A 14016-nucleotide genomic window follows, 5' to 3' on the forward strand; every position below is an offset into this window, starting at 1 on the left:
AATTTGGGGTTATGTAAAGCTGTGCCCAAAACACAGAGGCTAATGAATCTTCCAAACAATAACATTTAGGCGTTTGATAAATTACCTTTTTTTTCCTTTTTGAGTTTGAAAGGCAGACACACACACACACACACACACACAGAGAGAGAGAGAGAGGGAGGGAGAGAATGTTTGTTGACCACTCTTCAAACACCCGCAACAGCTAGGGCTTGGTAAAGCTGAAGCTAGGAGCCTGGGGACATAATCCAGGTCTTCCATGTGTGTGGCCGGGAACCATCGCTGCTGCTGTCCAGGGTGTGTGTGCATTAGCAGGAAGCTGGAATTGGAAGCAGAGGGGGGAATCAAATCTAGACACTGTGCTAGGGATGTGGGAGTCCCAAGCAGGTGTTTTTTTTTTTTGTTTTTTTGTTTTTTTTTTTGACAGGCAGAGTGGACAGTGAGAGAGAGAGACAGAGAGAAAGGTCTTTCTTTGCCATTGGTTCACCCTCCAATGGCCGCTGCGGCCGGTGCGCTGCGGCCGGCGCACCGCGCTGATCTGATGGCAGGAGCCAGGTACTTCTCCTGGTCTCCCATGGGGTGCAGGGCCCAAGGACTTGGGCCATCCTCCACTGCACTCCCTGGCCACAGCAGAGAGCTGGCCTGGAAGAGGGGCGACTGAGACTAGAACCCGGTGGGCCAGCGCCGCAAGGTGGAGGATTAGCCTAGTGAGCCGCGGCGCCGGCCAAGCAGGTCTTAAGTGCTGTGCCAAATGCCCACCCACCCCTTTATGACTTTTTAATACAAACGAAAATATAAAATGACAAATGCCATTTCTCAGTCAGTATAAATCAGGAATTTGGTTTGTTTCATTGTGAATCTTTCTAAGTGTTTAGGATACCATTGCTTCATGAAATTCCCAGGTGTTTCTCCCCAGAACTGCTGTTTCATCAGGTTTCTGCTCTGTATTCATGCACCTTATTAAATTTAACCTGTGTACTTAACCTGCAGAATTGTTATCAAATACATTAACACATGCAGGAATGCAAAATTATGCCCAGTATGCAAAGCACACAATGAATGGTAGTGCTATTATTTTTAAATATTTACCAGAAGTTAGCCAATAATCGGTCTTCTCAACTCTTTTCTCTTTGATGTAATGGACAGACACCCGCCCTGCCCTTTGCACTGGGCTATGGTGAGCAGTAAGTGATAGAATGTCAGTGTGCTCTGTGAACTGAAAAGCACGATACGCACGGAAGGTATTCTTCCCCAGGCTGCGTTTGTTAATTTCACGAAATGTCATGTTCAGGAAAGAAAGGGAGTCTTGGGGAGGTGGAATCACTGAAGACCTCAGTACACACGGGAGGAGGCAAAGCACAAGAAGTCCTAGGGTGCTGCGGGCAGTGTGCCAGGCACCCTGCTGCACACCGGTGTGACGCCTGGTAAAGCATCAAAAAGGGTGCCATAAGTAGAATTCGAGACAGCGGTCCTACAGAAGAACAGGAAGCTATCGTGTGTGTGTGTGTGTGTGTGTGTGTGTGCGCGCGCGCAGTTTAGCCTTAACCTAGGTTTCTCCTATTAGCTTCTTTGGCCTCATTGTGCTCCATCATCCAGGTCCCCAGGCTTCTGCCCACAGAGGGTGAGCCTAAGGGCCCCAACGCCATGGGCTTTGCCCAATCCCTTCCGTTCCTCCCGCGGGAAGAACAGATGGCTGCTTTCCAATGCTCTTTCGGGGAGAGCATTGCTCCCACCCGGCACTGAGAGGGACCCCGTTTTCCTTCCACGCTGTCCCCAGTAACGGCTACGCAATGAAGGTCAGAGACTTAACTGAGAAGTTGAGAGAGCACCGCAGGCCGGGATCCTTCGGGCAGGAGGCCCCGCAAGCAGACACTAGTAGTAGTTATTATGCGGCGCATTTCTGCGGGCCGCTGGTACCCGGCGGCCGCGTGGGGAGAATCCTGCGGGCAGGGCTCCCTGCAGGCGCGGGGGCGTGGCCTGGAGCGGGGGCGTGGCCGGCCCCACGGGGGTTTCCGCGCCGGGGGCGCGTCCGGCGGGGGCGCGGGAGGGGCTTCCGCCGCGAGGGGGCGGGGCCTGCGCGCGGAGTCCGCTGACGGCCTCAGCCAGGGAATTTCAATTTGAAACCTAGCGGAGGGAGGAGGCAGGCGGGGCTGGCCGGCGGCTGGGAGCGGAGCGGGACGGCTCGTGAGGTGCGGCGTCGCGGTAAGGAGGCGTGCGGGGCTGCGGAATGGAGGTCCCGGGGCGCGGGGGCCTGGCCGCGCCGCGGGTCTCCGCGGAGCTGCAGGGCGGCGGGGATTTCGCCTCTGGCTGCAGCTGGGAAGCTGATCCCCGGCAGGAAGCGGCGGCGGGACGGTCCCACCGGGAGGAGGGAGGGAGGCCGGCTTTAGTAGGAGTTTTCTGCGGCTACCTCTCTTCTCCTGTCTTCACTGCCCAAACGGATTCCCGCCCCGGGGTCCGGGTCCTGTTGCTCCAGGCCGGAACCCCGCTTCCCCGACCCGCTGCGACCCCCCGCTCGCTTCCCTGCGGAGCCCTGGGAGACCAGCCCGTGGGAAGGACCGCGCCGTCCCCGCGGCTGTGCCGTGGGCTCAGGGTCACGCGTGCGGGCCCCGCGGAGCAGCTGCGAAGGGAATCCGGCTCCGTCGGCGGCGCGGGCTGTGGGGACCCGGCCGCGGCGTCGCCCTTCAGGACGGTGGCTGTGGCCGCGCGCGGGAGGACTGCGCGGAGCCGGGCGAGGACGGCACGCCGGCCCCACGCGCGGCGCGGATCGGGCCCGGCGTCCGCTCGCGCCCGCGCCCCCCGCCGACGCCCGGGAACCACGTTTGGTGCCGGGTCCCGAAACCCGGGCGGTCCCACCACGCCTGGCTGGCTCCTCAGCTTCCGCGCCGGGGGCCTGGCTGGGGTGGGCAGCACTTTTAGGGCCGGCGAATCTGAGGCAGCGGGCAGGTTCGGCTTCGGCGCCCGGGGACCCCGGACCCTGGCGGGGACGCTGCGCGACTGTGGCGCGGTCATCAGTCACGAAACTTGCCCAGCCCGCTGACCTGCCGGGAGGTCAAGTTTTCTCGGTGAGGTTTCAACAGCCCCAGCCTCGGCTCTGATTTCTGGGAGGGGTCTCCTGACCCAGGACGCCTTTCAGTGAATTTCCCGGAACACACCACAGTGGCTGCCCCGGCTTTTAAGAGCCGCGGTTGGGTGGCAGGGATGGGGGACCTCGCGCAGCCGTGGATTTATTTTCTCTTGTCCAAGGCACGTCCTTGCTCAGTGTTTGGAACTTCTTGCATCTGGAATGGCACGTGTGTGTTGAGCGTCTTCTCTCTTATTACTCTCACTTGAACTAATAAAAAAAGGCTTTCACAGGTTTTTCTTCATTCGTTTATTTTTTTCAGTCTCCTCCTTATAACCCCCTTTGCTCTTTCATCAGAATCCATTATTTCTGGATTCCCTGCCTACTTATAATACAGTATCGAGAATTACTGTTATAGTTTGGTGTCCTGTGAGATTCCTCATAATTGGGGGAAACTGAGTCAGTTTCTTGGCGGTTGGGATTGGGATTTGGAAGGATCAGGCTTTGGGCAGGTTTTACTGGTGATCGAGGGGTGCTTAATCTCATTCAGTTTCCCTCTGTGCTGCGGGAAATTAGTGGATTACTGTTGCAGCCTCTAACGGGGCTGCATTGCAATGCAATCTTGAATTGTGATAAAGGCCAGCTGAGTACATCCATCAGGCTGCGAGTTTGACACAACTTTTAAAGAGCTCTGCTATGTCACCTGTCAGAGCTCAAGTGATCATTTCTGAAATTCAGGTTTGAGGACCTCGGATATCTACTCTTCGAGGTTCCTGGAGAAGTGGTAGTGGCTTGGAACAATGCTGTGGATTTAGGACTAATTTAATCCTATCCTGTCTTCCTCACTTTTTGGGCAGAATTCCCACTGAAGTCAGTAGTGGTCTTGTGTGCAGACGGACTGCTGAGAACAAGAGGCTGCTCATTTACAGTAACAAGAAGAGACGGTTTCTTTCCTTTTAAAACATCCCTCTTTGAGAAAGAGCTAGTCATAACAGTTCTTTAATCTTTTACCTCTAGTTGAAACAGAGCACTCAGCAAAAACCTTCGAAAGAAAATATGTGAATGAATTGAGCTACCAGCCCTCAAACTCTTGATCTAAATTAGATAGGGATTATTTAAAAAGCTAGAATTGCAGTAAAATCTTGGCTAATTTGTATAAAAAACGTTCACTGCTATGGAATGTTTTGTAGTATCTGGGTGTATATATATATTTAAAATGGGAGATTTAAGTTCAAGTCCAAGGAGAAGGAAGTAAATTTGGAGATTTGGATGGGGGGAGGGTAGGAATCTGAAGGGAGGCCCACCACGAAAACAACTATACAAATAAAACAAGTACATCTCAATGTCTTCTGTTACATTTCAAGAGATGGTTTTGGTAATTCGCTTATATGCAGATGTTCTTCAGGAGTTAGGGACTATCTGGAGCATGGTTAGGTCTGTGAGCCCTGGAGGTTTCCGGGTTAGCTTGCTGCTGATCTGAGTGGTGGGCTTGTTAGGTCTTTGCTTCTTAACATAACGTAACGGGTTTGTGGTTTACCCTTTCCAGATTACCAGTTCTAAAGAATTGAGTTTAGAAAACCTAACCAGTGACCAGAATATAAAAATAGACATTTAAAAATCAAAGCCATGTCCACATATACTACCAAACCACTTACTTTCAACTAAAAATACTTGCAAAGATGACAAAGCAGTCCTCTACCAAAATATTTATTGGTAAAATTTCTCTGTAATTAGTAATATTGTATAGTTAGGTTTAACATCAGGTTCTTCTTTGAATCACTACTCTCATATTGCTGTGGTTAGAGACCTACAAAGTTTGTATCTTTGCCATTTTATTTAGGAATGTGGAGTTTATATTTTATATAGCAGAATGCTAAATATTTTTGAAGCTTGGACTTTGTTTCTGTTTCCATGGGAAAGAATGGGCCCTTTTCTTTCTTTTTTGAACTGAAGTAGTCGGTTGAAGAGCTGCGTGTGAACTTTTTTGAAAGTATGAATTGCTAGTATTTTTATAAGGCAATAAAACAGTTTGTAGGGATCAATATCACCTAGAATCACATTTTACATTTCTAAAATCTGTATTGTTTACTTGGGGAAAACAAAGGAAATGTGCCTATCTCCTCCACCCCACCTTTTTTTAGAAACATTTCCAGTGGCCATGTTTGATTTTTTGAGATTCAAAATTACTGTACCTAACCACTGGGTACCCTTACAGATTTAAAAGCCTCAAGTAAATGTTTATGCTGGCTTCAGTACTCAGCAAATACTAGCCAAACCCTAATTTACTGCTCTTTTATAGAATCTTGGAATCTCAGAACTGAACCATTAGGAGTCAGCAAATTTACTCTCAGCCCTTTCCCCCTCCCCTCAAGACACAAATATTTCCAGCCTCTTTGGAAGGTCTGAGTAAATAGAAGATTTGTGTATGATTCCCCCACAGATTCTAGACAGAGCATCCTTTGGGAATGCCATGTTTGGCAGAAGCCAGCAACTTGATGTTCATAAGATTTTTATCATTCCTTTGCCTGGGTAGTGCTCCAGACTAAACTCTAAAATGGAGTCAGTGCCTGGTATCATTGACTGTAGGGAAATGGCCTCCAAGTTAGCTGTTACTGATATAGTTGTTTAGAAGTTACAGGTAATCCAAAAAGGAAAGAAAGAAATCATCTCTAGTATTATCTAGAAATGATTAATGGTTAGAACTGGTTTTTGGTTCCTTGTTTATAAAATGTGTGTTTTTTTATGAGACAGGGATTACTATGTGTTACGTGAAGCACCTATACATTGCTTGTGTTTAATGAATATGTGATGAACTAATTAATTGAAACTTTATATAAATATACTGGAGGTGCTTTTAGTGAAGATTTTCTGAAACAGTTCTGAAACAAGTTTGTAGAAACTTGTTATATTTCATTTAGAAGTATCATATGTCATATTTCATATAGAGAATTTGCCTTTTTTTAATTACTGAATGCTGTTTCCTCTTTGTGTAGGTTTCTTAGATGAGTGTTTTCCTTGTCCAGAAGGGTAGATGACGTATAAGTTATTTCCTAGATGTTTGGACACTGTTTATTTTACTGAGAATTTCAGGAGTTTTCTGAATTTTCTCATTTGTTTTAGAAGATTTATGTATTTATTTGAATGGAAGAGTTACAAGGAGAGGAGGAGAGACACACAGAGAGAGATCTTCACTCCCCTGGTTCACTCCCCAAATGGCTACAATGGCCAGGGCTGGGCCTGGCTGAAACCAGGAACCAGGAGCTTCATCCAGATCTCTTACATGGGTGCGGGGCCCAAGTACTTGGGCTGTCTTCCATTGCTTTCCTATCACATGAGCAGGGAGCTGAATTGGAAATGACAAACTTAGGACTCAAACGGGTGCGCATATGGGATGCTAGTGTCACAGTTGACAACTTAACCCATTGGCCCCTGAATTTTCTCATTTTTAAGTGATATCTTTTTACCCCTTATTATTGGCATACATGTCATGTGGCCTATGAGTGCATTCTTGATGCTTCTGTTTTATTTTTTCCATAAATTGAAATTGAGCTAATTTCAAGTTCTCTGTTATTTTTAAAATAGAAGCATATTTTTTTCTTCACAAATCTCTGTGTGTGTGTGTGTGTTTTTTTAAAGATTTATTTTATTGGGGCTGATGTTATGGTACAATGCGTTTAAGCTGCTACTTGCAACACCAGTATCCTATATTGGAGTGCTAGTTCAAGTCTTGGCTCCTCTGCTTCTGACCCAGCTCCCAAATAATGTGCCTGGGATGGCAGTCGATGATGGTCCGAGTACTTGGGCTCCTGCTACCTACATGGGAGATCAAGATGGATTTGCTGGCTCCTAGCATGGGCTTGGTCAACTCCTGCCATTGTGGCCCTTTGGGGCATGAACCAGTGAATGAAAGATCTCTCTCTCTGTCTTGCACCACCTTACAAACAAATACAAATAAACGAATAACCATTTAAAAATTTGTCATGTAAGTCTGACTAGCAACTCTAAATCATCTTTTCTAAGCCCTGAATTCAGGTGTCTAGCCTTCCTGATGAGCTTCAGAGCTGCACCTAACCACCATTCTAACAGCAGTTAGTCCCTTTATTTTAATATGTGTACACATCCCAGCAGGTTGAAGACATGAAAATAAAGTGTAATTTTTACTTTGTCAGTCTTCTTTGGTTCTTTTCCTTTTTGTCCAGAGACTAGTTGTTTTTCACCTTCTAGTATTTACCTTGAGGGCTGGAAGGGAGCTTGGAGATATCTAGTTCAGACTCTTGACCTGGAGTGTGGTTAGTGGGGAATGGGCCCTGGGGAATGAACTTCAGGTTCTCTCTCTCTCTCTCTCTCTCTCTCTCTCTTTTTTTTTTTTTTTAAAGAGAGGCAGAGGCAGAGAGAGGGATAGGCTTCCATTTGCTGGTTCACTCTCCAAATGAGCTTCAGGTTCTTAAGGTGCCTAAGAATGTAATTCAGGGGCCGGTGCTGTGTCCTAGTGTGTATAAAGCCACTGCCTGCAGTGCTGCAACCCATGTGGGTGAAGGTTTGAGTCCCAGCTGCTCCACTTCGCATCCAGGTCTCTGCTATGGCCTGGGAAAGCAGTGGAAGATGATCTAAGTACTTGGGCCCCTGCACCCATGTAGGAGACTGGAAGAAACTCCTGACTCCTGGCTTCGGTTTGGCCCAGCTCCGGCCATTGTGTGGCCGTCTGGGGAGTGAACCAGTGGATGGAGAATCTCTTTCTCTCTCTGTGCCTCTGCTTCTACCTCTGCCTCTCTGTAACTCTGCCTTTCAAATAAATAAATCTTTTTTTTTTTTTTTTTTTTTTTTTTTTACAGAATGTAAGTCAGAAGGTCTGTGTGTGCATGAGTCAGTGATTGAGAGACATATTTTGGGAGCATTTTTTTTTTTTTAAGATTTATTTATTTGAAAGGCAGAGTTAGAGGAAGACACACACACACACACAGATTGATCTTTCATCTACTGGTTTGTTCCCCAAATGGCCGCAGTGGCCAAGGCTGGGCCAAGGAGCCTGGAACTCCACCTACATCTCCCTCATGGGTAGCAGAGACCCAAGTACTTAGACCATCTTCCATTGTTTTCCCAGGCACCTTAGCAGGAAGCTGGATCCCAAGTGGAGCAGCCTTGGACCAGGACTCTTATGGGAAGCTGGCACTGCAGGTGGCTGCTCAACTCACTCTGTGCACTGCCTGGGAGCAGTTTTTAAAGGGGTTTGGGGAACAGAAAAGATGGAGATCTGATCTAATTCAGTTCTTATTTTTAAGATTAGGAGATCTAAGACTTAGAAGGGGTTCCTTTTTTTTATATTACTTTATTTCACTTTCATCATTAATTCCTGCTTCCCACCCCTCACCAGTTTGTACTTATTTCCATTCAGTTGATTCTTTTATTTGACTCCTTTTACCTAATTGTCAAAGCTACACTGAATTCTGATACAGTCTTGGTCACTTACATTCTTACCTGTTAATTTAATGAATGTGTTTTTACTCCTCACAAATGTCTTTCATGAATATATTATTTGGAAGGGATGAGTAACAAATTTTAGTATCTCGTGCTGATTAGACTACCATTTAGAGCAATGTGACTTTAGGCAAATTATTTCTGAAAGCCTGTTTCTTTAGTATGGGATTAAAAAATCATACCTATCTCATAGAGTTATATGAGGATTAAATGAGCTAATGCTTATAAAATGCTTCACATAGTGCCTGGCATCTGTGAAAATTGTTAGGTTAAGAAAAGACCTAGTGGGTTGCTTGTGAATCATGTGGTTAGCAAATTTTTTTGCAGTAGTCAGGAATAATTATTTGTATAGAAGTGCAACCTTTGATATGAAATTAATTTCCTATGGCGATCACAAGTTAAAACCACTTTTAACAATTTTCAGTACAGTATCTATCATTTCTGAATTTTCATTAAACCCTGTCCTACTGAACTCTGTCCTGGTGACATACAAAAGAGCATATATGTGGCAAAGTCTTTGAGGTCTAGTTTTAATACACAAGAAGAATGTATACTTTTTTTTAATGTTGTTAGAGATAACTGATTCTGAGTGTATCAAGTTTTGGGGGCTATGTTATGTTATAACTTCCTTTGTCTATAAATGCAGTAAACTTGATGAAAAAAAGCCTAATAATGAAATTTTTATTGATAATGTTTACACCTCTGCGTGTGTGACCTTTATAGATCCAGCACCTCTTTTTGTGTGTGAAATAACTTGCGGACATGTTTTCTCCCAATGTAGATGTTTAGAGTTTAAATTGGTTGCCAACATTAGGAAATCGGAAGATTTTACATAAATATCTTTATTTTGGCTAGAAAAATTGGAAGACTGTGGCAATACTTGGCTCACACTCCTCTACTGCAAGGACATCCAAGTAGAGCTTTGTAGTTGTTGTCCTATTTTTGTAGGGGTCGTCCTCCCCCAGTTTGTCTCAGTTCTGTCCCTCTTTCCCTTTGTTTTACTTCTAGACTATTTCAACCCTTTGGATTAGATAGCTGACTATTAGATATTAGACTATTAGCTTTTTTTTTTTTTTTATGACAGGCAGAGTGGACAGTGAGAGAGAGAGAGAGAAAGGTCTTCCTTTGCCGTTGGTTCACTCTCCAATGGCCGCCGCGGCCAGCGCGCTGCGGCCGGTGCACCACGCTGATCCGAAGCCAGGAGCCAGGTGCTTATCCTGGTCTCCCATGGGGTGCAAGGCCCAAGCACTTGGGCCATCCTCCACTACACTCCCTGGCCACAGCAGAGAGCTGGCCTGGAAGAGGGGCAACCGGGACAGAATCCGGCGCCCCGACCAGGACTAGAACCTGGTGTGCCAGCGCGGCAAGGTGGAGGATTAGCCTAGTGAGCCGCGGCGCCGGCCAGACTATTAGCTATTAGTTAGCTGATTGAGTTTGTACCTGTTTTATTAAGTTTTGGTTGGAAGATGCAAGAAAGCATAGATCTGCATGCCCTGAAAAGGGGTGTTGCTGGCAGTGGGGCTTTTCTACCTGCAGGGCCAGCAATGAATTCCCATCTTTCCCTTTATGAAGAATGACCTTTGGATCCCTGAGAGAGTTGCAGTTTGTGGAGCTCATTAATCAGTGCCCAACATGAGATGGCCCTCAGTGACATGTGCTACGTATGGTCTTTCCGATTTCATCCTAGACTTCATGACTTAATAGCTTTTAGGTTGGTTGCTTTGGTTCTCTGAAGTTTAATGTTACACCCTATGTATATGTTCCTTCACCTTTAAAAAATACTTAAAAACTTTTTCATTTAATCTTTTATGTGTCCCTAGAAGATAAGAATTATTTTGAACACATAGTGGAAATGACATGATGACAGTGAAAATTCCTTAATAGCATTGCGTCACATACCCAACTAGCATATCAAAATCTCTGTTGGTCTCAAGTACTAGTTTTTGAAAAAGTTTGGTTTAAGATCTAGCTAAGAGTCATACTTTATACTTTTTTGGCTATCTCTCTCTCTCTCTCTTTTTTAAAGATTTATTTATTTATTTGAAAGTCAGAGTTACACAGAGAGAGAAGCAGAGGGAGAGAGAGGTCTTCTATCCACTGATTCATTCCCCAAATGGCTGCATTGGCTGGAGCTGCACTGATCTGATGCCAGGAACCAGGAGCTTCTTCTGGGTCTCCCATGGGGTGTAGGAACCCAAGGACGTGGGCCGTCTTCTACTGCTTTCACAGGCCATAGCAGAGATTTGGAGTGGAAGTGCAGTAGCTGGGGCTTGAACCAGCGCTCATGTGGAATGTTGGCACTGCAGGCAGCGACTTTACCAACTACGCCACAGTGTCGGCCCCTTGATATACCTTTCAAGATTAGTAAGTAAGCAATGGACAGAGCTGGGCCGATCTGAAGCCAGGAGCCAGGAGCTTCTTCGGGTCTCCCACATGGGTGCAGGGGCCCAAGGACTTGGGCCATCTTCTACTGCTTTCCCAGGCCATAGCAGAGAGCTGGATTGGAAGTGGAGCAGTCATGACTCCATATTAGATGCCGGCACCATAGGCAGAGGATTAACCTACTGCGCCGGCCACCAAAGTGTTATTTTTTTAAAAAAAATTTAAGTAGAGAACTGCTTACTCTTATTACTATTATTATTTTAAGATTTATTCATTTGAAAGGTTGAGTGACAGAGAGAGAGGGAGAGACTCAGCAAGAGTGAGAGAGATCCTCCATCTACTGGTTCACTCACAACAGCTAGGGCTAGGCAGGCCAAAGCCAGGGCCCTCCGGTTCTATCTGGGTTTACCACGTGGGTGTCAGGGGGCCAGATAACTTGGACCATCATCACCGCTTTCCCAGTTAACAGTGGGGAGCTGGGTTGGAAGTGGAGCACCTGGAACTTTAGCTGGCTTTCTGATGTGGTATGTGTGTTTTGCAAACCATGGCTTAACCCGCTGTGCCACAACACCTGCCCTGGGCACTATGAAAAAATTTCTCTCTGCATTTCAAAATGAGAAGAAATATATATGATATATATATATATATATATATATAAGAGAATGAATAGAGATAGAAAGAGAAATCTTCTGTATTTCAGGCATGGAAAGCCAAGACACTGTGGCAAAAAAAAAAAAAAAAAAAAAAACACCTTAATGAAAGATCTCTGTGAGTGAGATCCCAGTGGAAAGAACAGGTCATCAAAGAAGGAGGTACCTTTCTCTGAAGGGAGGAGAGAACTTCCACTTTGACCATGGCCTTGTCTAAACAAGATCAGAGTCAGCGAACTCAAAAGGCCCCCATAGCCTTGGCAACTCATGACAAGAGCCTAGGGTGATTACTGATGCCATAAACAGGAGTGTCAAATTGTTAAGTCAACAACAGGAGTCACTGTGCACTTATTCCTCATGTAGGATCTGTGTCCTTAATGTACTGTACATTGTGATTTAATGCTATAACTAGTACTCAAACAGTATTTTTCACTTTGTGTTTCTGTGTGGGTGCAAACTGTTGAAAGCTTTACTTAATATATGCTAGATTGATCTTCTGTATATAAAGAGAATTGAAAATGAATATTGATGTGAATGGAAGGGAAGAAGGAGCGGGAGAGGGGAGGGGTGTGAGTGGGAGGGAAGTTATGGGGGGAAAAAGCCATTGTAATCCATAAGCTGTACTTTGGAAATTTATATTCATGAAATTTAAAAAAAAAAAAAGAGAAATCTTCTGTTGGTTCATTCCCCGAATAACTGCAAGAATTAGGGCTGGGCCAGGCTGAAGCCAGGAGCCTAGAACAACATTGTGTCTCCCATGGGGGTGGCAGGGACCCAAGTATTTGAGCCATCACCTGCTGCCTCTCAGGGTACACATTAGTGGGAAGCTGGATTGGAAATGGACTAGCCGAGACTTGAGCTAGGTAGTATATGGGATGTGGGTGTCCCAAGTGGTGAGCATAGTGCTGTGCCAAATGCCTGCCCTGAAGTTTTTTGGAATTTGTTGGCTTGCACAGTATCTAATTTTTTTTATGAAAGACAGGCTTGCTTTCTTGACTGGTTTTCTGCCTGCTGGTTTCTTCTGTAAAATTGTGATTATGGAGCAGATGTGGGTACTACTTTTAGTTGTGTGATTCTTGATTCATGCTGGATATAGAGTACCCTTCATCTTGTTTTTCATGTAATGTTTCCAGTCTGATTTTTCTGCATTAGAAAAATACCAGGGTATAAAACACATCAAGAATAAAATGTGCCTGCCCACCAATTTTTGTCTTTCATGTGGTTTTCCATTTTTTTCCCATTTCATTTACAGTGCAAATGACATTCCCCAGAGTGCTTGTATATGATTTAGAAATTAGAAAGTTAGATAATACCTCAGGGATTATAAGGAAAAGCAGTCGACCGATGTAGCTATCTTCATGATTTCTTTTCTCCACAGGCAATGCCTTTCAATACTTCTGGGCTTATTTTATGGTATGTTTTGTATTTAAATAACATTTTCTTGTTTCTCATTTTAAACAAAATGACAGATATTTTCGTTTTATTAGTTGTTAAAAGTTTATACATTTTCTGGAAGAGAAGGGGACATACTAGAGGTCAAAAATTTGATTTCACTGACATTTCCCTAATTCTTATGAATTTTTGGGTGGATAGTTGTTCAGATTCATATATCCAGGTGTGGAGGAGCAGTCTTTGAAAAAGCTGCCATATTGCTGACATTGCCCAGTTCTGCTTCTTAATTTTTGCATTTTAAATAATGATACCTCTTGTCTTTCTACTTTGTTTGGAGTCTGCCTTCTTTACTAACTCCCTTTTCCCCTGGGCAAACCTAGAATCCCCTCTTTACATTATCTCCAGCTTATATATTCAAAGCTGAGTCACTAGAAGTACTTTAATTTCATGTTCTTCCTTACCAACTCTGTTTTATTCTGAAGTTGATTACCTTATTTTGCCCCCTCATTTGCTTGGTTTTCTATGTACCCATCCTTGATTCAGCTCTAGACTGTGTTGGAACTATAAACTTCCTGCCAAAAAGGTCAAACATGAGGTTATCTTTTGAGTTCCACTTCTTTTTTCCCCTGGAGACATTCTTCCTGGGCCCTCCATCTTCCTGCACTGCATTTATTTCTAGATCGGCTGTGCAGTTGTATTCTGAGGATATTTTTTCCAGTCTTAAAGTGTCCATTTCTACCTTTCAGTTTGATGTCTTTTACGGTTTGGCTGTGTATGGAATTCGAAGTTAGTGACTGTTTTCCTTCTGAAATGTGAGGGCATCTTTGGAAGTTTAAAGGCTCTGTAAGCTCTGTTTCTTACCTCAGTCCTCAGAGGTATTGGAACCTACCATTCCTAAGGTTCTCAGGAAGATTCTCAGGGCTTCTTCAGCGATCTGCTTCTTTCTTGTAGGCCTCCACCAAAGCAGGAACTCAGGTTTCAGCTTCCTCGGGTCTGCTAAGTCAGTTATTTTGTACATCTGCTTTCCATCTTCTGGAATTCTGTTGGCATATCTCATCT

At 44.9% G+C, this 14016-nt stretch overlaps 1 protein-coding gene across 25 annotated transcripts in view; it reads left to right on the forward strand.

The window, feature by feature from the left end:
- The first annotated feature begins 2031 nt into the window (after positions 1–2031).
- The window catches only part of EPB41L2 (erythrocyte membrane protein band 4.1 like 2), a 257797-nt gene continuing 245812 nt past the window's right edge, over positions 2032–14016 (forward strand). For 21 of the 25 annotated variants that reach the window (XM_008263508.5, XM_070073578.2, XM_008263509.5 and 18 more), the window contains exon 1: positions 2032–2199. The gene's annotated coding sequence lies outside the window, so the exon portion shown is untranslated. The remainder of the gene's footprint in view (positions 2200–14016) is intronic. The other 4 variants (XM_089332680.1, XM_089332678.1, XM_089332682.1 and 1 more) reach the window with 4 other exon arrangements.

The sequence above is a fragment of the Oryctolagus cuniculus genome, chromosome 5 (genome assembly GCF_051225735.1).
Source record: "Oryctolagus cuniculus isolate XC-2025 breed Fujian yellow rabbit chromosome 5, ASM5122573v1, whole genome shotgun sequence".
NCBI classification, from domain to species: Eukaryota; Metazoa; Chordata; class Mammalia; order Lagomorpha; family Leporidae; genus Oryctolagus; species Oryctolagus cuniculus.